At 42.2% G+C, this 26103-nt stretch overlaps 1 protein-coding gene across 8 annotated transcripts in view; it reads left to right on the top strand.

Moving 5' to 3' along the window:
- Nucleotides 1-26103, top strand: part of FAM168A (family with sequence similarity 168 member A) — a 222389-nt gene that overhangs the window by 7073 nt on the left and 189213 nt on the right. For 2 of the 8 annotated variants that reach the window (XM_054188916.1, XM_054188914.1), the window contains exon 1: nucleotides 13491-14338. The exons of 4 other annotated variants lie outside the window; for them this stretch is intronic. The gene's annotated coding sequence lies outside the window, so the exon portion shown is untranslated. Of the gene's footprint in view, nucleotides 1-5110; nucleotides 5171-13490; nucleotides 14339-26103 lie in introns of those variants that run through there. 2 more of the 8 variants (XM_054188913.1, XM_054188917.1) reach the window with 2 other exon arrangements.

The raw sequence follows: 26103 nt of genomic DNA, 5'->3' as shown, positions 1-26103 counted from the left end.
TTTGATCTTCTCCTGCTATTTAGGTGGACAAAGTGAGATCACTCATTACACTTGCTGATGATTTTTTAACCAAGATGAATGTAGTGTCTATACGGACAGGCAGGCTCTAAGGATGTGTCTCCATTGAAAAGTATTTTGAATTAAGCTTGTGAGCATTTGAAGTACAATTACTTCGGAATAGGTCCCTGTATGAACATTTATTCTGTAGTAGTTTATTCTGCAAATAATTTTCTTCAGTTTCCTATGTATGTCATAACTTAATGAGACATTTAATGGCTTTTGCAAAAACTACGGCATTCCACATATTTTTCAGGTTCAATGTTGTGTGGTATGGGCAGATGGAATGAGATTTCCAAGATTTGCCTTGTGGTTGTTTGGAGGAGGAAATATGGCTTGTCTACATGTGCCCTACTCTTGTCCTAGGGTGGCCACTGCTGTATTAAGACTGAGGGTGGTCACTTGGCCATGAGAACGGGGTCACCTCAACGCTCTTCCGTTGGTCATCCTTGTCTCTTATCGTGGTGCAAGTGAGAGGTGAAACCAATGCACAGAAAAATGGCTAAAGCTCAAGTTTGCTCTTGATTTGACTTGAATTCACAACAGAATTTTTGAAGTCTTAAAATGGCGTGCCTTAAATTTGAGAAATGGTTTCTCTTTCTTTACTGTAGCATCCGAATCCCGGCTGCTGAGCTGGGCAGCTAGCTGGGTCTTCTGAATACGGACTGAGCTCATTTGGAAGCTCAATAAAATATTTCGTTCCATAAGAATTTTTTCACTGTCTGTATATAACACAAATTGAAGCTATAGAGAAGATAATTTAGTTTGGGTTGGCTACTTCTTCTTTCATAGTAGACTTATGTTGTGGGCTCAGTAGATAAATGTGGTATCATGTCTGTTCTCATCTGAGTTTCAGCTTTTCTTTCTTAATTCCTGGAGTTTGATTTTACATGTGTGCTTGTTAGCATTACCATCAAGAAATAATGTCTTAAATTGCTTTAGGCTTTGTAAAATGACGTTGGAGTGTTTTACAGGAGATTGGTGTTATGTAGAGTTTTTGCTGGCATGTGAATCAAAGCCCTCATTTTGGTTACAAACAACTTCAGAAGAAAAGGCATAAAACTCTTGGAGTTCTTGGTTGCTTTTGGATTGCCATTTAGCACAACATCCATCATGAAGTGTGTCCTCTCCCTCTCTTCCACCCCACCACTGTGAAGGTGCTCCAAGAGATGACCCTGTTCCTTTCTGATGCTGCCTCTACCACAGCGACCTGCAGCTGTATATACCATTAGGGTTGCTTCTATCCAAGATTCTCGGAAGGTCTTTGCGGACCTCCTTGGTTAAGTCTTGCAAGATCCTTGTGTGTAGATCTACTATCTCTGTCTTCATCAGGGAAAAACAGAGCCTGGAGGTTTTGTGCTGACATTGCACAGCAAGGTTGGATCAGATGCTGTGCTGCTTCTCCCTCTGTGGAGGCCAGGAGATGGATTTGATTTGCTTTGTGTGCTGTTGGGATGTGCTCAGGTGCTGTGTTGGTGGCTTTCTGTATGGACTTAGGAGAGAGTTGCCAGAGCTTAAGGCTTAATTCGACTGACCTCCTCAAAACCACAGATCCTTATGTGGTTTTTCCTTTCCCTGGAAAAGGAGCCTAACGACTATGTATTTTGGGCTACTGTTTACCTTCTACCAGGACAGTCAGTCTTAGTTTGAAGATCTCAAGTTATGAAAAGTCAGTGACTTCTTTTGATATATTTTCAGCAATTAATTACCCTGATTAAAAAACTGAGGTCCAGTTTGAATTAGTTTCCTACTGTTGCTTCTAAAACCCTTTTCATGGCTAAATTCAAAGGTCCTTTGATACCCAATAACTTTCCCCTTTGGAGGGAACTCATAATTCCATAACCAGCATTTAGCTGGAAGCGTTGGGCAGTTTCAGGCCTGGCAGTAGCTCAGATTGTCTTTCAGAGTCTCTGGCTTTCAGATTTTGTTTCCTAGATGTAGTAGTACCTTACATTTGGTTGTATTGAAATCTACTTTGAGTGGCCTTTGCAGTCCAAATTGCTGTGTATCACCAGCCTGTCGTCTTCATCCGACTTCCAGAGGAGCATTCACAAATCCTGTCCATAATTATATTAATTTTCAGATCTATAATGAAGCTCTTGAATCATACCGGGCTCTGTATCAAGCCCGGCAGAACCCTGCTACAGCTAACTTTGTTGGCGGCGATTTTCCACGGATGACTGCTTTTAGTCATCTGTCAGTTGGCCAACTCAAAATCTGTTTAGCATGCTTTGCTGACATAGTAGAGTGGTAATTTTTTAATCAAGATGTCATGCTTAACAAAAGTTTGCCTGTCATATTGCAACAGTTACCTTTTATCAACCTGATTTTTGAATCTCATCTAGGAATGAAATCAGCTTTGTTTCACGAGGCTTATTTTCCATAACGTTGTGTTGACTGTCATTAATTTCCTTCCTGTCCTTTTTAAGTCTAGATCAAGTCTGATTCGGTTTTCCCTTATTTCGTCCAGAGCCAATGTCTGGCTAACTGATGGATAGTTACTGGAGTTATCTTTTTGCCCTCTTCCGATGTTGTCCTATTAGAAGTGTTCGTCTTCCAAATTTTCTCCAAAATATTGAAAATCAAGCCTTGGGGTCTCAGAAATGGTGGAGGACTCTTTGAGGACTCTCGGGTTCAACAAGCTGGCCCTCTGAGGCACCTTCTCTTCTTGAAATGCGGAGCTGGTAGAGAGCTTGGGAGACTCTCCAGTGCACTGCCCTCCTTGAGGCAAGATAAAGTGTCTCTAGAGCATCCCTGACAAATGCGTTTCTCATTTTTCCTTAAAATCTTCCAGTTTAGAAGGTACACAGCCTCCCTGGGTAGCTGGTAGTGGGTGATTAACCAATTTAGTTAAAAGTTTTTTCCCATATCTTGTTTCTTTGGCAAATTAAGACACTTTGCTTTGCTATAACCCGTCCCCTTATCTCTGGTGTCACCGATGGGAGCGTGTTACGTTCTCCTTCAGTTTTCTTTCCTCTAGGCTGAACAAGGTCCTTTCATTTCTCCTCATGGATCATATTGTTTCAACTCTCTTTATTATTTTTGCAGCTTTCCTCTGTACTCTGATGTGTTTACTTCCGTCTGTACATGGACTCAGTGCTCCGTGGCCTTGTCAGCATCGTATCAAATGAAATAATGCTATTTTCCACGTGGCGCTCTAATAAAACAATCCGAATTGCCTTTTTTTTTCCCTTTGCAAATCCATTGTGTTATTGACTTATATTCATTTGTGGTCCAATATACCCTCTAGGTTATTTTCTCTCGTCCATCAGCCTAGCGAGTTATTCTCCACCTGCGCAGCGTACGCTGCTTGCACTTATCTTTATTGAGTTTCACCAGGCTATTTTGGTTTGACACAATTTGGTCTTGACGCATCCGTGTTGTTTCATTTTTTGCTTCATCCTGTAGTTGCTTTTATACAGGTTGCTTAATAATTTTTCTAGTATCTTCCCATTGATTGCAAGGGGAGTTACATCTCTAATTTGCTTTAGAAGCTTTTCCAAACTCCGCTCTGTAGCTGTTTCCTTTTTGATCCCAAAAGCACTTTGAAACTTTGCGAGTGAATATAAGTGGATCATCTATATGCAAATTCCTTAATTTTTCCTCCGCTAAGTTATATTTGTGAAAAATAAACCTCTTAAGTGATGCCTATTTTCATTATGTTGATATTTCATTAAGATGATAACGAAAAAGTACAAACGTCATACGAGTTAAAATCAATTATTTAAATCAAGACATTTTGCAATCTTGATTGAATTACTAGACTTGGATATATTTAAATGCGGGTGTGTTCTTCTTCTCCCTGTCAAGACTTCCAGTCCAGTGATTACCACAGCTTTATTGGTTGTAATGAGGTCCAAAATAGTTACTTTGTGTTATAAAGTGTCACCTAGCATTTTGGGAAACTAATCCCCTGTAATTACTTGCTGCGTGAGAGTTTCTGTACCCCCCTGGTCTCCTCCGCACACCCACATCTTTTTTTTTCTCCCCTTTATGTGCCTATGGAGTCACGAACCGTGCTCCCTTGTCTTGATGCCTCCCAGAACCTCCTCCTGGGCTTCACCCGTTAAAACACACCGAGTTACTGCCAGGTTGCCCTGGAATTTCAGTTTTTCTGGGGTAATGATAACTACCAAACAGGTGAGCCTTTCCCCCCCCCTCTTTTTAGGGGTACATTGCAGCCGTCACTTCCCTTTCATATCTGAACACCGTTGAACTAATGATTTTGAAGTCCAGTCACACACTCATCGCATGAGATTTCTTTTTTTTTTTTTTTTTCCTTATTAGCGGTCAGGATTTTATTTGTTCCTGCTTGTTATTCAGGCTCCTTGCATCCATATATAGCAATAGAAAATTCATTTTCTTTATGGATGCTCTTGTCTGACTTTGAACCTCATTTGCCCTTCTAAGTGTCCTTCTCTTGTGTTTAGCTTATTCCTTTCCTGGATGCATCAGCAGTTTCATCTGGGAAGGTGTCTTATTAGTTGGAAAGGTGCTGGCTCTGCAATTCATGATCTCTCTGTTCCCTGCAATATTGTTCCGTCACTCAAATCCAAATACTCTCATCAGTCCTGCAGCCTTGTGCAGCTCAGTGACCTTTTTTTGCCATCTCTTGCATCTGGTACTGGATGCGTGCTTTAGCTCAGGGATCAACAACCTGTGGATGTGCGTTCAGACTCTGAACGGGGTCCTAATGGCATTGGCATTTTGAGGCGCTCATTTGCAAGAGGCAGCACTTTGCAATTTCTGACTCTTCCTGAGCTCTATGCTCGGCAAAAGCCTCTGTCTTGCGTAGAAGCAAGATACCACTGACAGCAGATCCCTGCCTGTTCCAGAGGCAGCTTCTACCAGATCCTGCTCGGTTTCTCTTGGCACACTCGAGCCGCAGCATGGGGAAGAAAAAGCCTGGCACGGCACCATACAAAGATTGCCAAACCTTGACTTAGACTTTCCTTTTCAGTTCTTTTCCAGGATTTCCGAAATCTTTTCTCATCTGCTTAGCTCCAGCTGATGCCGAGTTGCTGCTCCTGGTGTGCATGGTTACTTCTTTTGACTGGAGCGATTAGCCAATATTTGTGATCGTCTGTTGAAAGAGGAAATCGATGACAGCCAGGTATTTCTCGGAGGCAGTCGTGCTGATTCACAGAGCGTGTTTGCAGAGGGTGGTTTTTCCGAACACGGTCTGAAGCAAACAGCGGGAGACCGTTTTGCTCAGTATTCCAAGGTCGTTTTTTCCTGCCAGCACTAAATACATGCGCGCCCGCACGCACACGGACGCGCCGAGTTTTTCTGTGACTTACACCGCGGGTGTATCTCTGGCTGTCCTTGACTTTCTCGTGCTTTCCTGATGCTCTTCACTGACATTTCTGGTTCTGTCAGTAGGCTCGACAGTGTGTGTATTCTCTCCTGTTCTCTGCGGTTTACACAGTTTCCCCTTCTACCAAAACAAAGCCCGATGCTTTGTGTTTGTGTTCAGCCCTTGGGAAGCTTTTTTTGCTCACATCTGTTTAGGCCAGTTTGTGGCCACCCTTGCTGGCTTTATCCTTTTCATCCAAAATTCCATGTAACAGAATCATCTTCAGTGGAGGTTTTTTGGATGAATTCATAGTCTGATTCATCCTTGTGCTTTCACTTTAGGGGAGATCTCTCTGCCGGAGAACCCAAATCTCCAACCTTTTTTGTTGTGGCCAGTATTTTGCTAGTCAGGAATGATGATCTCATGGTTAGGTCGTGGGAGACTGACGTCCGGTTCTTTCCATGCCCATAATCTCCCTCTAGTTCACAAAATGCATAAGCGGCACCTTGGTTTCTCATTTTGAATATGGCAAAAAGGGTTGATAATGCTCTTACTTCCCAAGATAGATAAATGAAACATTGGAAGATGCCAAAGCAATGATTTCTCCTCTTCTCCACCACAGGAAGGAATGAAAAGGTTGTTGACCCTGTGCTTCTGGTTGCCTGGTTGGGTTCCTCTGTTGTGCCCTATATGGAGTTCTTTTTTAAGTTTTATAAAGATTTCTAAATGGCACCAAATTATTCCACTTACATAGAAATGGCTCTCGCAGAAAGTGCGTAACATCAGTGCTGCAGAGACTATTCTGGTGTCGTACTCATTTTGGTTTACAATTCGGGCTGGTGCCTTTGATCTATGAAATTCTTGATTTGAATCTTATCTCCTCGTGAGACCTCTTTCCCCAGAACTGTGCTGGCAGTCAGGATTAGCTGGGCTTTACTTCCTTGACAATCTTGTTTTAAATCACAGGGGACTTCAGCAGAGTTTTCTCCTGGGGTGGGGGGACATTGATTCTGGAATATGTTTTTTCTCGGTGTTATCAGGATTTTCTGCCTATCGAGATAAGCCACGGGGCTTACAGACCACGGAGTTTTCTTCCTATAGTGGCGACAGGTGGAAGTTGTATGTGTCTTCAGGGGTTTTAGGTTTTATCTGACCTTCTACGATTTTACCTTTTTATTATTATTTCATATTTCTTGCTTTGTATGTGTGTTTACATTGACAAAAAGATAGTGGGAAGAACATTGGGGAAAACAACCTGTTATTCTTTGGCTTTTGGTTTCTGCCTGTCCTTCTGAGATGCTGGCAGGGTTCCAGAAGCTTGGCCTGTCCTGCGTGAGGAGAAAACAGGGCCACGTAGATTTCCTCAGTTAAGTTCTAGAAGCAGGACTTTGTCTTCATAGTTCATAACTTGTTCTGATTTAAAAAGAAAATAAAATTGGAAAATCTTATTTGGCAGCGTGGCAACACACGTTTTCTGTTTCTTGACAGGTTTCAAAACTGTTGGCACTGTCAGAGTTAATAAATGTGACCTTTTGCAGGTGTCTGATCTGCGGATCTGTTCTGGAGTGAGGTCACTCATCTAGAAAGCTTGAATTATGCCCATTACTGTTACTTCTGGCTGTGGTACATCCATAGGAAGAAAAATGTAAATCAGTAGCACCCAGTGGACATAAAATAGCCGTTTTCTTACTAGCGGCTATATAACTTCTCAAGAAATAACTGCTACCTGAAGAGCTAACCGCGAATTCGTGTTGATGCTAGAACAATCTTATTGATGATGAAAGGTACAACCCCAAACTCAGAGATACTGCAGTGCAAAATAAACTGGAGGACAAAGGGACCCTTTGCTGCCATCTGCATCTACGTCTCAGCAGAAAGAGAATCGTGATTGTATTTCATGACTGCAAATTCCTGAAGCGCTGGCACCCAAATCCAGAAATCCTGACGCTGTTCTTTGAAGGCAAGAAGTTTTGTGTAGGTGTCTTGCAGTAATTTTAGCTCATTCCCTTGATACAGCACATACCCTCTCTGAACTGAGGGTCTTGCTTGTCTACTGGTGTGAAATCTAGCGTGCTCTACAGGCTCTTCCGATAGCCAAGTATCAGGAGATAGTATTTTGATGATATAGCATTTAGACTACGCACTAAAACCATCTGAAGTACTTTTATGGCTTCCCAGACAGTCTGAACCACTTACAAACTGTATTTAACGTCACAGTGCGTTCAGAGGTAGAAAAGTCTCATTTGCCCCAGTTTCCCATCTGTAAAATGTGCATCAGATGGGCTGAGAGCCTGGTTTTGTCGCTGGTTTAGGTGGGTGCAAGTCCTCGGTGCTGTGAAAGATGTGGTTCTGCCCTCCCTGCTGTCGCACTCTCTAACATACCTTGTGCTGAAGGCATCGTTTTGTCAGATACTGGTGGGACCAATATACCAATACCTTCTGCTTGGAGTTGCCCAGTTAGGTTTCCACCTGGTGTGAACTTGTACTTGGGAAAGGAGAAGGGAGGAAAGGTGAGACCGCATCTACTGGTAACACCATGAATTTATTGACTTACATGACCTTAAGTTTGGCTGCAGGACCTGAAACAGCATCCTCAGGGTCTACTTCTAGGACGTGTTTGAGGGAAGGGGGCCGGCCACCTTGCTACACCGTCTGTGATGCTTTTCTGACTGCGTGGTGAGCTGATTCAACGCACTGAGCTGGCAGGAAAGTAACCTACACGAAAACCTGGCAAATAACCAAGAAAAACCTTGCAAAGCATAAATCGGTAGGGGAAGAATAATCTCAGGGATAATGTCTGGCATCATCTAGGACTTCCAGCAGGACAACTCCCTTTTTTTTTTTTTTTTATCTTAAAAAAAAAAATTATAGCAATGCAGTGTTTCTTTTGCTGGCTCAAGAAGGTGGACACGGGGAGCTGACTCGGTCTTGTTGTACTCCTAGGGATCTTGCCATTTAGTAAAGAGGGAGTGGAAAAAAATAGGGAGATTAAATTTACTTAAAATGTATTCTCAAGCTGAAACACGGATGCTTTGTTTGGAGATCAGCAGTCTCTGCAAATCTTTTTATTTTGAAATAATTTAATGGGAGTATCCATTTTAAGTTTATTGGGGAGTATCCAGAGTCTATTCCTGGTACTGAGAACGGAAATCTATTTTAATTGGAGCAGCTTTCTGGGAGCCATGCTTCCTGCCAGAGTGGCAACAGTAAAAATGATCAGTAGCATGAGAGATGATAAAAACCCCTAGGCGTTTTACAACCATTTCAAGTAGCCTGAGTACCGTAAGAAACAACAAAAATCGGGCAGCACCTGAGAAAACAGAGCCTCTGTGTTCGGGATTCAGAGGCTGTACTTAAACATCCACAAAAAAATACCTGAGTCAAGGGGGACATAGTTCCTGGATTCACCTTTTGTATTTGTTTTATTGAAGATCTCCTATTTAGAGAGGGGATAAAAATCCACCGCTGCCACAAATAGCTCTTGAGGTTTCTTTGTTACTTATGTATAATTAACCCTGATGATTTCTTCCTGATTTGGTTCATTTCCGTTTTTGTAGGCAAGGTACAAGAGTGAAGAAACAAAACCAATTTAAAACTAGGAAATGAAGACAAAATGTGATCAGATAACCCAGGGAAGTTAGATAGCTGGAAGCCTTTAAAAATAGGTTTTTGAAGCTGACTGTATCCCTCTAATTTCAGAAGGAAAAAAGCACGCAGGTACCTTATTTTTAAAACCAATTCTGTTTTCCAGAATGCCTGGAAAATTGAGCTTAACCATTAAAAGTGCTGCTCTTTCAGCATTTAGTCTTAAAAATTTTTGTTTACAGTGATAATTTATTCTTGTTTGACAGTGTGCCTACAATACCATGGATAACAAAACCTCAAAAGTTTGTTCTCACATAGTAAAATGAAGAGGAGAATGAAAAAGCTGCATTCAAAAATAAATTTCAGATTATCTGGGACGATGGATTTGAAAATATCTCTGCTATAAACATATGTTTGTTGCCACGGCAGGAAAGACTGTGTGCTGTATTCTTCATTTTCATGCCCTAATTATAGTTTGAGTCCTTCTAAAATTTACCTCTAATTTTCTAAGTTCCCTTAACTTACTCTGTTTGTGTTCAGAATGATTGTGCTATCTCTAATATACCTGACCAGAAGTGTCTGATTTTGGTCTCAACGCTGATTTTCGTCTGGGTGACTTAAAGGACACGATAGTGCAATACGTTGTTATTCTCTGCAACTGCAACTGTTTGAAGTGTCGTGTATAGACTCATTAGTGAAGTGATCTAGCACAGAGTCACGCATTCTTGGGCTAAAAGCATATTATGATTTAGCAAAGGATAAAGTGAAATTTGCAGAGAATGCTCTAATTCTCTTTTTCTCTTTGGAAGTCTTGAATGCACTGTATTTTCACTATATTTTTCACATTTGATAGGAGAATCAGTACAGTAAAATAAATCTGTTTTAACATGTACTGTTATGACATATTTTTAGTACAGGCACACAGCAGCGTGTTCTCTTTTTTGCGGGGGGACCCTTTTAGCAGAACACAAAGGGAGCGATAAGATGTAGGGCTGTACTGCAATTTCGTAGCAACTGCTGCTTGAAGGAAATTATCATCTGGTTTAAACCTTTTTGCAAAAGTTGTTTGCAACAACAGAGGCAATAAAGCTATTTATCTGATAAGAGTTGTTTAAATAGGATGTTTGTCTTAATAATGGTGTAATTTGCAGGACTCAGATTGCTGTGATTTTATTTTCATAGAAATAACGATATGCGTTTGGACTTGCAGGACTCCTGTTGTGGTGGATTTTGGTGGCAGGTTGTCTGATGTGTGTTCTTGATCCCGCGCGGTGCTGGACTAGTGCCCTCATCAGTGATGGGCAATTAGGTTTGAGCTTGCAGGTGGTCACTAGGTACACAAAATGGATGAGAACCCATCATTAAAGACATCATAGAATAGTTTGGGTGGGAAGGGACCTTTAAAGGCCATCTAGTCCAACCCCCTGCCATGAGCAGGGACATCTTCAACTAGACCAGGTTGCTCAGAGCCCTGTCCAACCTGGCCTTGAATATTCCCAGGGATGGGGCATCTTCCACCTCTCTGGGCAACCTGGGCTGGTGTCTCACCATTTCACGTCATGGTGTTTTTATGTGGATTTTCACTTCAAGTTCTTTAATTTCTCAAAACTTAGGCCTCTTAAAAGCCATAGATCAGGAAAGCTGTGAAAATCCATTTTTTAAAAAATGTTGTTGTTTTCAACTTACCTATTTGGGATTCTGCCCTGTATACACAGGCATGCAATAAACACCGCTTAAAAATGTCTTCATAGAAGAACATTGAGAGACAGCCAAACCTTAAATAATAGAGTGCTTAAAGCCTTGAACTCAGTCTTGTTAGAGCAGATCTACTTTGCAAGTTACTGTCAAGTTAATATTAAAGTTAATAATGCCTAAATAGGCTGCCGGTTTATTTCTTCATGAGGAAATTAAATCGGGTTGACTGCTCAAATCACTGTTTTCAAATTGAGTAGCTCGAAGGAGAGCGGCAACACTGAGAAGTAGCCCTCGTCCTGCGGTGCTAACAGACCTGGAGCTGTGCTAAAACCTCTGGGGATCTATCAACAATTAAAAGTCTTTAAATTGTCTCCCAGAGAATTGTGATTGCTGAGGAATTTTAGTACCTAGTGACATTCTGGTTAAGAAAATTGGCAGTACGTTATCAAATAAAAATGATATTAATCACATTAAGAACAGCAGTTGGGTTTCAAACAGTGACCATTGGCAGGTTATCATGATCAAACGGATGGATGGGGTTTTAGAAGGATTTCAATGAACTCAAGACCAGACTGGATGGGGCTTGGAGCAACCTGGTCTAGTGGGAGGTGTCCCTGCCCAGGGCAGGGGGGTTGGAACTGTATGTTCTTTAAGGTCCCTTCCACCCCAAACCGTTCTATGATTCTATGAACTACCAGTGGATCCAACAGGGCAACAGTAAATCATGACCTGTTAAACATGGGGAGCAGATGGACACCTTGGTGGAGTCTCCTGGTCTCCAACTGCCCAGGCTGGAGGGACGGTGCCACGTGGAGTCTGTTGAGCTCCTGCTCAGGTGTGGATCTGATTGCTTGGTACCTTGGGCTTGGCAGCTTTGTGTTTGATATGAGCTATATTCAAACAGGAGAATAAAACAGACACAAAGCTGGAGATATGAATTGCAAGCCATGCCTGCAAAATGAGGCGGAGGAAGGAGAGAGTTGCATTACGAGTTGTAATGCTGAAAGGGAATAAAAGGTCGGTGACGGGCAAAGCAGGTTGGTGTAAACACTGGGGTTGATGATGTAGCAAAAAAGGCAGATGCATATTTTTTTAGGTTTATGAGCAAGAAAATATTTAGAAGAGAAAAAATCTTGTTTCTGTATTTGGTACTTTCGTACAGGAAGTTTATGTATGATTTCCATTTCAACATCTTGAAATAGCTCTTGGGTAAGTTGTAGGGGAGCATAAGAAACACAAAAATAGTCTGAGGACTGGAAAAAAACACGGCACAGAGAAGCTTAGAGCTCAGTCTGTTTAGCTTATCAGAGGGAGTGCTTGACTGCAGTAGCATCACAGAGAGAAAATTCCAGGCACTGAGTGTCCTCCTCTGCATCTGAGGAAGGCGTACCTAAAGTCAGTGTTTTAAAGGGGAAATTGGGCAGTTCAGAGTTGAAGCAAGGCATGACTTTATTAGGGAGGTGGCCCATCTGTCATAATGAACGATTGAAGGAAAAAGAGCATTTTCCATCCCTAGAAATTCCCGTTAGATCACTTTTCTTTTAAAACTGCATGGGCCAACATAGGTATGTTCTTGTTCAGTTTGTGGGTGATATTTAATGGCGTGTGATTGTCAGGAGGGGAATTTCAGGGGAGCTGTAGTCTCTCCTTGGCCTTTAAATTGATGAAACTATGAACACGTCTTTTCTTCCTGGGCAGAAAGAATTGTGGAAAGGCACCAGGCGCCTTTAACCTGTGGCCGTGTTACAGAAGTTGTGTTGGGAGGTGATGGAGTTTGCTAATTGAAACATTAGTTTTTACTTAACGGGGCCAACCTTCGCGTTAAAATTACTACCTTGTTCCAGTTAAAAATTTCTGTACAAGATGGCACTCTGGTAAGGGTGGGTTTGGGTTATAGCTCAAATTATCTGCGAGCTGACATAAAAAAGTCCTAAAAATGTGTAGAGCACATGGTGGCTATGGGAATGGAATTGCATTGCTGAGAGTGAAGGGTAAAAAGCCTTGTATTTATTATAATAGGGAATCTCTAAAAGCTGTAAAATACACATTTGAAATTTGGCGATGCGCTCAGGGCAATGGGTGGTGGCTGGTGATCTCAATTTAGGATCCGTTGAGGGAGGGATTTATGAAATGCAGCCACCTGTATAATTGCTATTTGCAAACCATCTGTAAACTTTCTTTCCTCCCCCAAAGTGATCTCATCCTGAGTGTTTACCTCTGACCGCTCTGCTTATGGAAAAGAATTTAGAAAACTTTCTAAAATGGAGTTTTAGTGCATGGCAGCACCGGCTAAAATGATGCAAGAAGAATACTGTAAGGCACGTGAGCAGCAAGACAAAGACTCTATTTAAATCCACGGGCTCCAGGCGATGTGTTATAGTATCTGGATGTCTCCAGACGATCTGTTGTGGTCATTGAAGCCCGGTTCACCAAAGTATCGGCTGGACCCTATTCATAGTGGCTTTCAAAAAATATGCCACGTGCATCGATCAGTCTTTGTCTGCATCTAAAACCTATTTCTGCCAGTTCTGCCTCACGAGCAAAACTGCTGGTTTTGAGTGATATTTGAAGTGATCTAAGAATATTTCAGATGTATTGTCCAGGGATTCAGTGCTAAATAAATTATAAGAAAGATAAGATCCTAGCAAACTTTTGGATAAGATAAGCAAGACTAATGGTTTTTAACCTGTTTTCTGAATAGTGGGACATGATTGATCAAAGCAAAAAAAAATTTGGCTCAGTGGCTTCTTTGTACCAAAACTTTCAAGAGCTGAAAACGAGCAGCTGAGGTAAGAGATTTAGGGCTCAGGGAAGAACCTACGTGATGAAAGAAACTGGGGTGGGAGGTTATGAAAGTACAAGGTGACAGTTCTGTCCTCTTTACCAACATTTCCCCATAGGGATCTGCTGTTAAAGACTTTGGACAGGCAAGTATAGCCTTGATAGTTACTTTAAAAATTTTTAATTTTTTTTTTAATCAAATATCTTTATTGTGCTGTAAAGATTTGAGTTTTTAGAAAGCTGGTCTCTTTTGCTGTCTAGGGAAAAAAAAAAAAAAGAGCCGAAGAGGTGGAAGGCTGATCTCCAAGGGGAGGTGGCTGTTCTTGAGGAGCCTGGGAAGAAGGGCACGTGCAAATTTTTCGTCTGCCTCCCTCCCTGCTTCTTGCAATTCCTGCCCATGTTTGCCCCTAAAGTAGGGATTTAGGAGTTTGTTTCCATACTTGATTCTCAGGGGAAGAAATGTAGAATTTCCCAACGTTTCAGTGTTCCCTGCAGCAGTGGCAACCAGATGTGGTTGTGACTGGTCATGACGATGCTGGCAGGGAGGAAGGATGAGGCTGGGAATGGGAGCTTATGGACATAGTGGTGCTCTGAGTTCTGCTTCCTCAGTGGCATTTTAGCCATGTACTAAGGCTATTAAAAAAAAAAAAAAAAAGGGTTATATTTTGTTTTGGCAGTGCAGAGGTGGAGTGAGGAGCTGGAAGAATAGATCTGTGGTGCCTGGCACGGTACCCTGAGCTGGGCTTGCAGGTGGAAGCTGATAAAGGCCATGCTCCCACCAGATTAACTGGGCTGCCCATCTGTTTGGAAGCAGATTATTGGGCTCATGAAACGTGTGTTCTTCTTGTGTATTTGAGCACAACTACATGCAAAGAGTGGGCCACCTGTGCTGGAAATATACGTGAGAAATCCCTTCTTTGTACGGTAGGTCCGAATTCACGCGCAGGATCAGGCTGCTTCACGAGCAGGAGTGTGATAGATTAATTCTCGTGTAATGGGTCCCCATTTTACAGTGGAGGAGCTAAAGTCCCAAGAGGATAGTTAAGTATTCATTGGAAAAATATATGCTCACGGATGTCACATTTCTTTCTTGAGATGCCTGGGGCATGTGTTTTCAGAGAATCTTTGCATCTTCATAGCATTTCACATATTCAATCCAAAGCTCTGTTGGCCACAGATGCGATTGTCAGATCTCAGCACCTAAATTGCAGATTTGGCCTTGAGTGTCCAGAAAATGAAGATTACACAATTAGTTAATCAGCTAGAAAGAGTTTTCGGTTGAGCATCACGGAGAATCTCTACGGCAGAAGCAGGGGAAGACCCGTTCCTTGGGGCAGCATTCATCTTAATGCTTGATGACAAGACCATACCTGCTGTTCTTGCAGTTTTTTTTGTCATCTATACTTATACACCATCCAGCTTCTTCAGCCGAGAGGGCAAGAGTCCTGCAGACAACGGTTTTATTCACTCTTAAGGCTAATTTTGTCCTTGAATAGATTTAAAAAAAAAAAAAAAAAGCAAGTGTGAAATATCAGTTCCAAGATATTGTGTACGTTCAGTTCTGGAATTTCTCTTTTTGTTGTGTGGCTTTGCAGTCCTAAGTGTGTATTCATGCCAGGCTTTAATGAGCTGGAAATATGAAAAATCAGAAGTTATCATATGGAACTATGCTGATCGCTAGGACTTTAAATAGGAAACACGGCTCTAAAATAAAGTCAGGGTGAGGTTGATACTATTTGTGCAAAGTAACTGTTAGAAGGGACTCGTGCTATTTGATGTTTCTTGCTATTTCATTTTATTTGATGCTGGAGGATGCTGAGATTGGAACAATCCTGAATTGTGGGTACCAGAGAACATGATGATGGGGAGTCACAAAGACCCCGTGTGCTGAGCCTGTGGGGATGGAGTAGGGTGCCTGTTGCTGGCGTACGTAAAAGGCCTGAGTGGAGGAGTAGGAAGATGAAATATTCTGTGTTTAATTGTGCAAATTAACCTGTAAAAGCTACAGTTTTTAGAGGTCTATAATTTGGTCAGTTAGGGCTGATTTTCATGAGCATAGTTAAAAACACCTCTTTAACGTCTATTAACTTTGTCTCACCTTTTGGCCAACTCCCGTAACCAAATTTTGAATACAAAGTACTCAGATAAGGTCTGGACCTTCTAAATCCCAGAAGCAGCAGACCAGCTTTCCAGGGTTGAAGTCTTGCAAAATAGATTCCAAGTCAGATGCCAAAGGTAGAAAACTGTGGCTTGAACAATTAAAATTTATTCAGGTTGCGATGTCACTAAAACCAAGCAACGGAAAGTGGAAGATAACCTTAATTGAAGTTGTCTGTACCAGCTGCACGTTACGGATACACAACTTTATGTACAGATATGAAGAATAGTCCTATGTGTTTAATGCATTGAAAGACACACGTCCACTTTATCTAGCTGGAGAAATTTGGGTGAAAAACTACTATACTTGATGGAAATGTCATTCTTTGCAGTTAAATTTTGCTGTTCCGCTTACTGAAGCGTGTAAGAAAGAGACCTACGATGATCTTCTGACTTTTTCTAGTATCATTTTTTTGCTACAAGCCTCTCTACGACATTGTCCTTGACAGGCATCACAAAATGTTAAAGGTGTTGGGCTGACTAATCGAACATCCCTGGCTGTGATGGGGTTTCGTTTGGCTCAACCAAAATAGCATAGCTTTGTATAAGAACAGTTTTGTGCGAATATTTCAGATAGTATTTATAAATCTGTCTTTAATTTGTTCAAATCTGTCTTTTCAACTTAACGGTATTTGCGCAAATACATGCACACACCAACTCTTGGGATGGCCTTAAAGACTTACATAAATGTATACACACACACACACACACATATATATAAAAAGACATTAAAAAGATCTTTTTGCTTCTTAGAAAAGTAACATCCATGCCTCCAATTTATAAGGGGGGGTCTGCAATTTGGTTAGAAGTATTTTCACAAATGAAAACCTTTTCCTTGTTTTGAAGAAACCTTTGTATTGAGTAGACGCCATAGAAAAGAAAACAGAAATAAATAGTGGAAAATACCCTACCAGGAGATGAGCATCGCTATTGCTTGTGTTTTGTGCTTTGGAAATACGCTTTTGTAGTGTGAGAAGAGCAATGGCATCTCTGATGAAAGAAGCAAGAAAAATGCATGCCTACTGAAAGAAACTGGGCTTAAGCCCCTGCCCAGGTACCCCTCTCTCTTCTGTCTCCGGATAAGCTTGGATCTGAAAGATGGGCCACCTTCACTTCATCTGGCTCTTTGCTGGCCATCACACGTTGGCGATCCTGTAGCTATATGGGTCAGAGACGATGGATATGAAATATGGTCTCATGTTGGTGATGTTATTTTAGTTGAGATAATGGTTTAAAATACACCGAAAAGCACCTGTTTAGAAAGAAAACAAATCTGCTCCCTCAATGCCAATGTTAGGAGGTTGGTTTTGAAAAAAACATTGCAAGAACAAAGATCATTTAAACCAATTCGGGGGGGGGGGGGAAGAGAATAACGATGTGCAAATTGTTATCGCTTGCAACCACTTTTTCACTCCAAGTGTCAGTTTTAATTTTAATCTTTTATAAACCACTTCATTGTTGAACGTCGCGAAGAAATGTAACCCCCTTGGAAGAAATCAAAAAGAATCCTGCTATTGAGTTAATTAGGTACAAATTTGAGTGGGTTTTTTTAGTAAAGATTAAATGATCTATTCGACTATTTCAGGCTCTACTTGAGATATACACACCTGTGTCTAGCTTGCAGAGGATTTTCCTCATTAATTAAGAGCACTTTCCTTGTGTTATTACTTAATTGGGTGTCACAGGGAACCTGATGAGACAATGAAACGGTCTTAATTGCATACAAACTAAATGCATGATACTTCACGTACTGGAGTGTTCCATGACATGACCCCCAGCTAGTTATCATCTACTAATAGCGATAGTAATTGCTCAGTAAGAAAATGTAGCCTACTTGATTCAGTATAGGCTTAATTAAGCACTTTTCTTTCCTGTAGCCAACTTCTCTCCATTTATCACACTTCTTTAAGAAGTTTTTCAAGTTTGGGTTTTGAAATGTTTAAACAATTTTCCCTGTTGTTTTACATTTTGAAAGGAGTATATGTTTCCCTGCAGTTCCAAACCGGCAACTGCAGAGGTAAAATATTATCTTTAACTTTAAAAAATGATATGCAAGGCTTGCTTTTTGTGAGGGTGGACAGTTGCTGCCGGGGGCTTGCATGGATGCTGGAAAAAAGCAGAGAGATTTTGTTACGCTTCTGGGATTAATTACTATTCTGCTTCTTTAGCTGCTTCCATCTTTTTTTTTTTTTTTTTTTTGTTTCATTTTGAGGGGTAGAAACACGAGTAAAAGAAGGAAGAAACTTCCCCACATCATATTTCTCTGTGCTCATCTTTCCCAAGCAGCAGGTAGACGTGTAAACGGCATGAATTATGGATGTAACTGCTGTAGCCTGCAGAGTGCTGAATACCTGCAGTGGAGTTTGACTAGTTTTATTCAGCTCTAGACGGTAGAGCTACCTATGGTTTGGAAAAAACCCCAAAACTTCATATTTTCAGTGCTTGTTCAGCCACAGTAACTAGATTCTTCCTTTTTCCCCACCTATTTTCTCCTTTCTCCTTAAAAAGGTCTGCCTGAAAACCTGGCAGAAACTTTTGGGCTGACCCTTGTGCTTATTTCCAGTAGTTTACAAGCTCTGCTTGGCAAGTTAGTTCTGAATAATACCATTGAAAACTTAGCAAGAAGCTGAAGAGCTTTCAAACCCTTTCACTGGGGAAAATTCTCTTGTTCAAGGGGGTATTTCAATAAAAAAAATTGTCGGAGGCAAAATTAGGTTTTTCTCTCTCGAAAATGAACTCTTCTGCAGTGTGCTAAGGTATTTTTTAGGTTTGGGATGAAGAGAGTCACCATCAAGACAAAAGCAGGGACCTAGACATGGACTGTGCACAGCACTGGAGCTGATTTCTTGTATGACTTCGAGCAAGAGCCGCAGCTTGTCTGGGTATTTGTTTTTCATATCCCTGAAATGGAATGATTGGTATTTCCCTTGTGAGGCTGTTTTCAGTCGTCTTGAATAAAACCTTTGCAGGGATCAATTATATAGAAGAAAAGTCCTTGCAGCTCTGGCTTTTGGCATGGGTGCCACTTGCAAGTAATGGTGAGAACTGAAGAAAGAAATGATTTTTATAATGCACTAAAGTCCTCGAGTGCCTTAGGTAGTAAGTATAAGCAAAGGTAAGAAGTGGCGGTGAGCCTACATCTTCTGTCTTCTTAATTTTTCTACTTCGGTTAATTCCAGCAATCACCATCAAAGGAATTCGATAGTGGGAGGACGTGAATAGATTCTTTTTTCATTCTGTTTGTTGTTGTTACACCCTGTTTCATTTTTCCTCTTGTATTTCTGCATATAGACACTGCACGTGTGTCTGCATTCTTGGTGGGGAAGGGTGGTAGAGTTGGATTTTAGCATTTACCATCCTATTTCAAAGATTTTTTGCTTTCCTTGTATTGTTTTCCTCATAGAAAAATTTGGATTGTGAGACTACTCAGTATCTGACACATTTAGGCTATATACATGTACATGCTCCATTTTACTTGCCCAATTTTATGTTGAAATAGGAAGAATTTTAAAGAAGTTGCTAAAACTGTGTCGTTGTTGCCTGCCGTGCTTATTTCTAGTCAGGAGAAATGGGGAAGTGCTAGAAAATAGGAAACTGCTGCCTGTCCTGAGAAGTTATCTGTGTTGCTTTAAGTCCACCTCTGGCTGTATTTTGATGTATCTTTAGATAGTAAACGATTGTCGTGGCAGGATCCTTAGGCTGATCTCTTTTTGGTTTGCCTATGCACGCGCAGCTTGATATTTGATATTTCTGAATGAGGGTGAGGCTGTAAGCCTAAAATATGAGAGGATGTAATTGTGGGGGACAGGAGCAAGAAATCTCACTGGAATATCTCCTCTTTTCCATCCCATGTGGCCCTTTCCACCGTTGCCAGCACGGGCAGGATTTACAGAACTCCTTCAGGTTTGCAGCAGCCGCAGACCTTCCTCTTCATCCCCTCTCCGGGCTGCGGTGGGGAGCGATGCTGCTCTGGCAGGCAGGTTAAGAAGTTATTCCTCTTCCCAGCAAAATACATCAAAGATGAAAAATGATCGTGCAAATACTTAAGTCATAACGTTGTCAGGGAAGCTCGACTGCTTCTATTTTTAAGATTCTTGTATTTTATATGAGAAAGGGCTGCAGTAGCCATAATGCATTTTAAATGTTGAATTTCTCTTAAAATTTCCTCTTTATTTTGGCAAAGCGGATCTTGGAGTCTTGTCTGCTGGGAAAGGAAGTGATTCTTTTTTGCCTGTCTTCCTTCACCCACTTCTATAGATGTGTTCTGTATATCAAAGCTTGCTAGTTTGTCGTCTTCATCTTTCCTTCAGATTCAGATGCACCTTCATTTGTTTCTGGAGAGAGATTAGTTTTCCTGTTAATTTAAGAGAATGATGTTTTTTTTGCTACAAACCCCATTTCCATCTCGTTGAGGTGCCGACTTTAACGTGAACAAGTGTTAGGAAATAAGACCAAGATTCCTATAACTTTTAGGCTTGCTTTGCTGCACCCGAGTGTTTATTTTATGCCCGTTGATTGTATCATTCTTGGGCGTAAATGCAATATTTGTGGCTTAATGAAGCAGGTGGTTTGTGATGTGCTGGAATTTCCTTGGGCAAGTGCTGCTGAATCTTCAGTTTGCATTAAATCTTCTTGGTTTGTATTTAAAAAAAAAAAAAAAATAGAAAAAAGAATTTGTTGTATCCTCGAAAATAACCTGTGCCAGCGTGCAACGACTGATGTAGTGCTGTCTGCCTGCGCCCGCGGATGCAAGGCTCCGTTTCAGCCATTTCATCCCAGAGCTTTCCCGGTGTGCCAAGGAGTACTACAACCAAACAGTAAAAGCTTTGCCTGGGAAAGCTGGCAGTGCACCTATTTACTAACGTGATAGATTCATTTGAATCAAGTTGATTTTATTGCTGGTTTTTAATTGTATTTAAGTCAAGGATCCCAGATTGCTGACTTAAAACATTTGGTTGTAAACTTGTTTTTTTTTCTTTGTGCTTCTGTTTTCTTAAAAATCATTTGTACTCCCTGCTTGGTACAACCCTTCAAATACTAGTCGTAAATTGTTGCCTTTTCATGAAAATGAGAACTCCTTTATTTTGGCCATTGCTTCTGTGCACACTTATTTAAAAAATGACATCTAATTAGTAACTTGAGAGTCTTCGTTTAATTTTTTATTATGTAGGAAACAGAGAATGATACATCTCAGTGATGATGTGTGGCGGTAACTAATGTCAGACATCCCTTGGAAACTGGAACTCGGTTTAATACAGTGTGGGATGCACAAGTGTTTATATTAATAGAGCTACTTGCTGTTTGATGGGTTCCTGAGAAAAACAACAGACCTCTCTCAAACCAGACTGCGATGTTAGCAGCAGGTATGAATTGACAGGGTGATTTCTGGTCACTGGACACTAGATATTCAAAGTGTTTGTGTGGTCCTGTCCCTTTTCTGCCCTGCCTCATCCCTGCTGGCAGGGAAAGATCCCGGCTCCATCCTCTGTCGGTTTCGCGGTGCATCCCCGTGCTCGCGACTTCATCCACTCTAATTTTGTACAACGCATACAGGTGGGAGACTACAGGTACCGGTGAGGAGTGCTGTGTAAGAAGATCCTGTAGGTAAGCAGAACCAGGACCTGGCGCAGATATCCAGCTGTTTAGGATCCTCAGAATAAGCCTTTTCTCCTCATCGTTAGGCAGATGATATCTTCAATGCTTTTGGACCGTTTCAGAAAACTAAAGAGCACATAAAAGTGTGAACCTGTCTCAGCTCGTTTGGTGTAGAAGATAAACATCAAGCTCATTCAAATGAAAGATGCTTTTTTTTTTTTCCTCCTTTTTTTTTTCCTCAGATATGTAAGTGCTGTCTTTGCACTTGGATTTACAGTAAACATTTTGCATCCCCAAATATGTATGTACCCACTTGAAGGTTTTTATAGCAGGCCGTGTCAGCAGAGAGCTGAGCAGGGCAGCGGTAGGACTGAGGTCAAGAACACAAGGCTGCCTAAAAGCCCCACGCTTTGTCAGAAGGTATTTTTCTTACGCAGCAGCAATAACAGCAACCACGCAAGTCAAAATAGTCGGGTGCCGTTCCGCTTTATTGACACCAGCGATTCCTAGGAGTATAGGCTGTGGAGCAGAAAGCAATTTCAGCATCTGTTTGAAATGCAGCGTACAGATCTGTTTGTCGTGTGATCCATCTAACCATCAAAACCCAGCCGGTGAATTTGTCTAGGTTGATGGCTTGTTTCCTCTGTGGAGAGGCGCTTCAAAGGCTGCCGTACAAGTGGTTGACATTCTTCTTCACAGAGACGTGGTTGTTCCAGGAGATCCATTAATGCAACGCTGCTTACAAGTTCTTCGGGAGTTTAAGGGTCCGATTCTCTCATTTACACCAGCATGGAACTGGATAGGAATTGTAATGACTTGAGCTTTTGTAGTCTGGGTGCACATCCAAAAGAATAATTTATTTGGTGGGTTTTGTGGAAATTAAGGTCAGCAAGGAATATTAGATCATCTGTGCTAATTATGAGTAAATTAGGTGGCGCAAATTCTAGTAGTAAACTAAATACACGCTTTCAGTCCTTGTGGCCTAAGCTCTGCCGCAAGTAAACGATGGGAGAGAAGAGAGTATTAATTGCAGAGACTGCTTTGGTGGGGCATTGCTGAAGTTTCACTTGAGCACAGTTCATGCAGCAGAGGAAGAGGGAAGGGGATTCTTTCCTTCCTGGAATTAATCTGATACTCGGACTGATCGGATCATGTTAGGCACAATGCTCTGGGATGACTGAGAAAAGGCTACCACAGAGGTCACCCCACAACACTGTCGCTCTGCTGTGTTTGTAGCTGCCTTTTAGGTGGCTGCAGGCTGTGGTTAGATTGTCCTTAGCATCCTCTTGGCCCGATGAAACAAGCCTGACTTCACAGAATCACAGAATTGTAGGGGTTGGAAGGGACCTCTGGAGATCACCTAGTCCAACCCCCTGCCAGAGCAGGGTCACCCAGAGCAGGTGGCACAGGAACGCGTCCAGGCGGGTTTGGAATGTCTCCAGAGACGGAGACTCCCCCACCTCTCTGGGCAGCCTGTGCCAGGGCTCTGCCACCCTCACAGGAAAGAAGTTCCTCCTCATGTTTAGGTGGAACTTCCTATGCTCAAGTTTGTGCCCGTTACCCCTTGTCCTGTCGCCGGGCACCACTGAGAAGAGTCTGGCCCCATCACTTGCCCCCCGCCCTTTAGCTCTTGCTGAGCATTGATGAGATCCCCTCTCGGTCTGCTCTTCTCCAGCTGAACAGCCCCAGGGCTCTCAGCCTTTCCTCAGCACAGAGATGCTCCACCTCCTCAGCATCTCCACAGTGTTCACTGGACTCTCTCCAGCAGTTCCTTGTCCTTCTGGAACCGGGGAGCCCAGAACTGGACCCAGTGCTCCAGACGCAGCCTCCCCAGGGCAGAGCAGAGGGGAAAGATGACCTCCCAAACTTCCTCAACTTGTTTTCCTAAGTCCTGTGCTGTATGCCCCAATAGCTCTCTGCTGGGTTTTCATTGGTTTGTTTAATGTCGTTCTTGGACAAGGGTGTCCACCACCTGCCAGATGTTGCCTCACCAGTGCCAAGTCGGGGCCAGTAATAACTTCTCTTGACCTGCTAGCCATGTTCCTCCTGACGTAGCTCAGTGTGGGGTTTCCTTTATTGGAGCTGAATGCATATGGCTGGCATATGTTCATCTTGATATCTGCTGAAACACAACCCCTTCAGCAGGGCTGGTACTGAGCTGGTACGTTCCCACCCTGTCTTGATTTAACAGTTATTCTGCTGGAGGTGTGCAACTTCAAACTTCTCCGTGTTGAACTTTGAGATCGCTGTTGGCCCAGTCCTCAAATTTCTCAAGGTCTCTTGGTTTAAGCTCTACTGGTCATGTCTGCAAATCTGCTGAAGGAAAGGTGGTGGTGGTCAAGTAATTGATAAAGTTTTCGGACAACACTAGCCCGAGTATCAACCCCGGGCCTCCAACTGGATGTCGAGCTATTGATTACTGTCCTTTGAGCACAGTGGTCCGGATCGTTTTAAAGCCGTTTACACACATACCTTTGATTGTAATGATTGCCTTAATATGTAGCTTTTTATAGATATGTTCAGAGTCTCCAGAAAAAAAACCCAGAAATGTAAAATAGGCTGACTTGGATGTACAGGTTCCAAGATCAGGAGCGACTGACATAATCATCTGGTTGTAACTGGAAACTAGCTAAAAAACTCTCCCGAAGCTTGGAATGGAGCATTTTGGAAACAATGTTCACGTAAAGACACAAAGCAATGGTGAGCCCATTATTATTCCTGATAAATGTTCACAGTGTTTAATTGCTCTCCCTCTTCTTCTTAAGGAAGTGCCAGGAAAGAAGAGAAAACTCCTTCTGGCAGCCTTGAAACAAGTGGAGACTTCTCAGGTGCTGTCTTTCAGGCAGGAGAACTGCAGGAAAGGAATTTTGGCTTGTCCTGACCAGGGTGGAGTGACAGGGCAGAGCCTGCTCCTGGATAAATAGTGGGTGGGAAGTGGGATAAGGTCTGAAACTGGCAACTACAGAAGGGTTGGGAAAGACGGGGAGGAAACGAGAGTGGTTCCGAGATGAGTGAGGAACCGTGTGGGGCCCTTCTTTCCAGGGAGAAGGCAGACAGCTGCTGGCGCTTTCCAATTTCATGGAAACTGTGCAGCCAGATTTCATGGCCAAAGAGAGGAAGCAGAGATGCAGGAGGATGAAGAGGAGAGGGGAGAAAGGTACATGCTTTCACCCTTCTGCATCCTCCTAGGGAGGGTAGCAGAGTCCAAGATTCCTTAAATCTTGACAGGTCCTTCTGATGCGCGCTTGGAAAGCTCTTCTGTCTTGGCTCAGCCTTTTATCTACTGAGTCTTCAGATGCTTAAATTTTTATCTACTTCTGAACTTTATAGAACTCCAGAAAGCCTTTCAGCCCAATTTAATTTGGAATAAAAGAAAAAAGCCTGGTTTGATTTCAGACCGAGTCAGCCAGGCAACAGTTAGAAAAGTGTAATTAGACTTGTAATTGGAACGCATCTTAGACAATTAGTTTTTGTAAATGCGTATAATTTAGTTCAAAGTAAAGGGTCAGGAGGAACTTGCTGCGAAAGAGGTTAAGGAATAACATGTATAATTTCTAGGCCTTTTGATGCTGACGTCTGACACAGCTGGAGAGGAGCGTATCCATCTTTTTGACGACAACAAAAATCCAACCTCCAGAAACCTGTAGGTGAGTCAGGGCTTCTGCTCTGACTTTGTTTTCCAGTATCCATTCCAAGAACAGCCTTAACGAATCCGTGGGGGATGCTGCGGCAGCAGTGATTTAGCAAATCCCCCATAAAAAAAATAATAAAATAAAATGCCAGGGTTTGAGGGAACGGAGACCTGCTCCATGGGAGTCCATTCAGCTTTTAAGGAAACTTCTGAGAAATGGGAGTATTTATGGAGCTGAGCTGTGCTTACCCGGCTTGGATCCCATCTTACCCCGAACACACCGTGTCCATTCTTTACACCAAAAGGGAGGCAGCATCTTACCCGCATGATTATGTAGCGGTAGTCGGGATGTTTTTTCTTTTTGCAATCCTTTTGTCAGGAAAGGGGCGGCCGTTCAGCCTCAGAGGTCAGCCCGGGAAAAGGGTCTGCTTCACAGACATGTGTTACGCATTTGCTCGGCATTTTTGACACCGCTTATTACAATAGCGTGCAGCTGCTAGTTCCCAGTCTCTTGTTTTGGGGCAGGATTGAATGGTAAGAGAGAAATGTCAAAACCTCTTACTGGAATCTTACAGCACATGTAGCGGGGTGTGCGGGGAATGCGTTCCCAAGGCTTAACAGATCCCGCATAATTACGGGTCGCCTTTATAGCTTTAGAAAAACAACTTCAGTGCGTCTGAGTCCAAAAGAATTGATCAGTGGTGCTTGTGACCGGCTGCACCTGGGTTTTACCATAATTCTCTGCCTGTTATTTATGGTTCACAGTCTGCACTGTGCGTGACCCAAGTTTTGTCTGCACAGATGTTGGGACTAGCGATGTATTTGGTGGAAGAAGCCTGCAAAGGAGAATTGCAGCACGATGTAAGGATGGGTGCGCTATCAGTCAGCTACAACAAGCGCAAACCCTGAAAGAGTAGGTTCTTATTTCTGGCTTTTTTTTTCTGTAATAACAGTAGCGGTCTAACTGTATGATTAACAGCGAGAGTCCAAAAGTAGCAGGCTAATAAAATACTGCGCCATCAAAGGAAAGCCTCAGCTTCTCGCAGTGATGAAGGCTGTGCAGCAGATAGATGGAGCTTCTGACTCCACAGTTATTTGTGACCTACTTGGAAGTGAAAGCTTTAACAAACTGTTTGTTCAGTACTCAATTACTAATTTTTTTTTTTTTTAATTATAGTGCATTTGGGTATAATGTAATCCTCTGAACATGGACTAATAGATAAACATTCTCTATAGGAAATTTAATCGGTTCCCGTTGTCTTAATTTTTTCTGCTAGCAAGGACTCGAGGTGTTCCTTCTTTTTCC

The sequence above is a fragment of the Rissa tridactyla genome, chromosome 1 (assembly GCF_028500815.1).
Source record: "Rissa tridactyla isolate bRisTri1 chromosome 1, bRisTri1.patW.cur.20221130, whole genome shotgun sequence".
In the NCBI taxonomy this organism is placed as follows: Eukaryota; Metazoa; Chordata; class Aves; order Charadriiformes; family Laridae; genus Rissa; species Rissa tridactyla.
The sequence above is the reverse complement of the archived record's forward strand: the minus strand, read 5'-3'. Positions and strand labels throughout refer to the sequence as shown.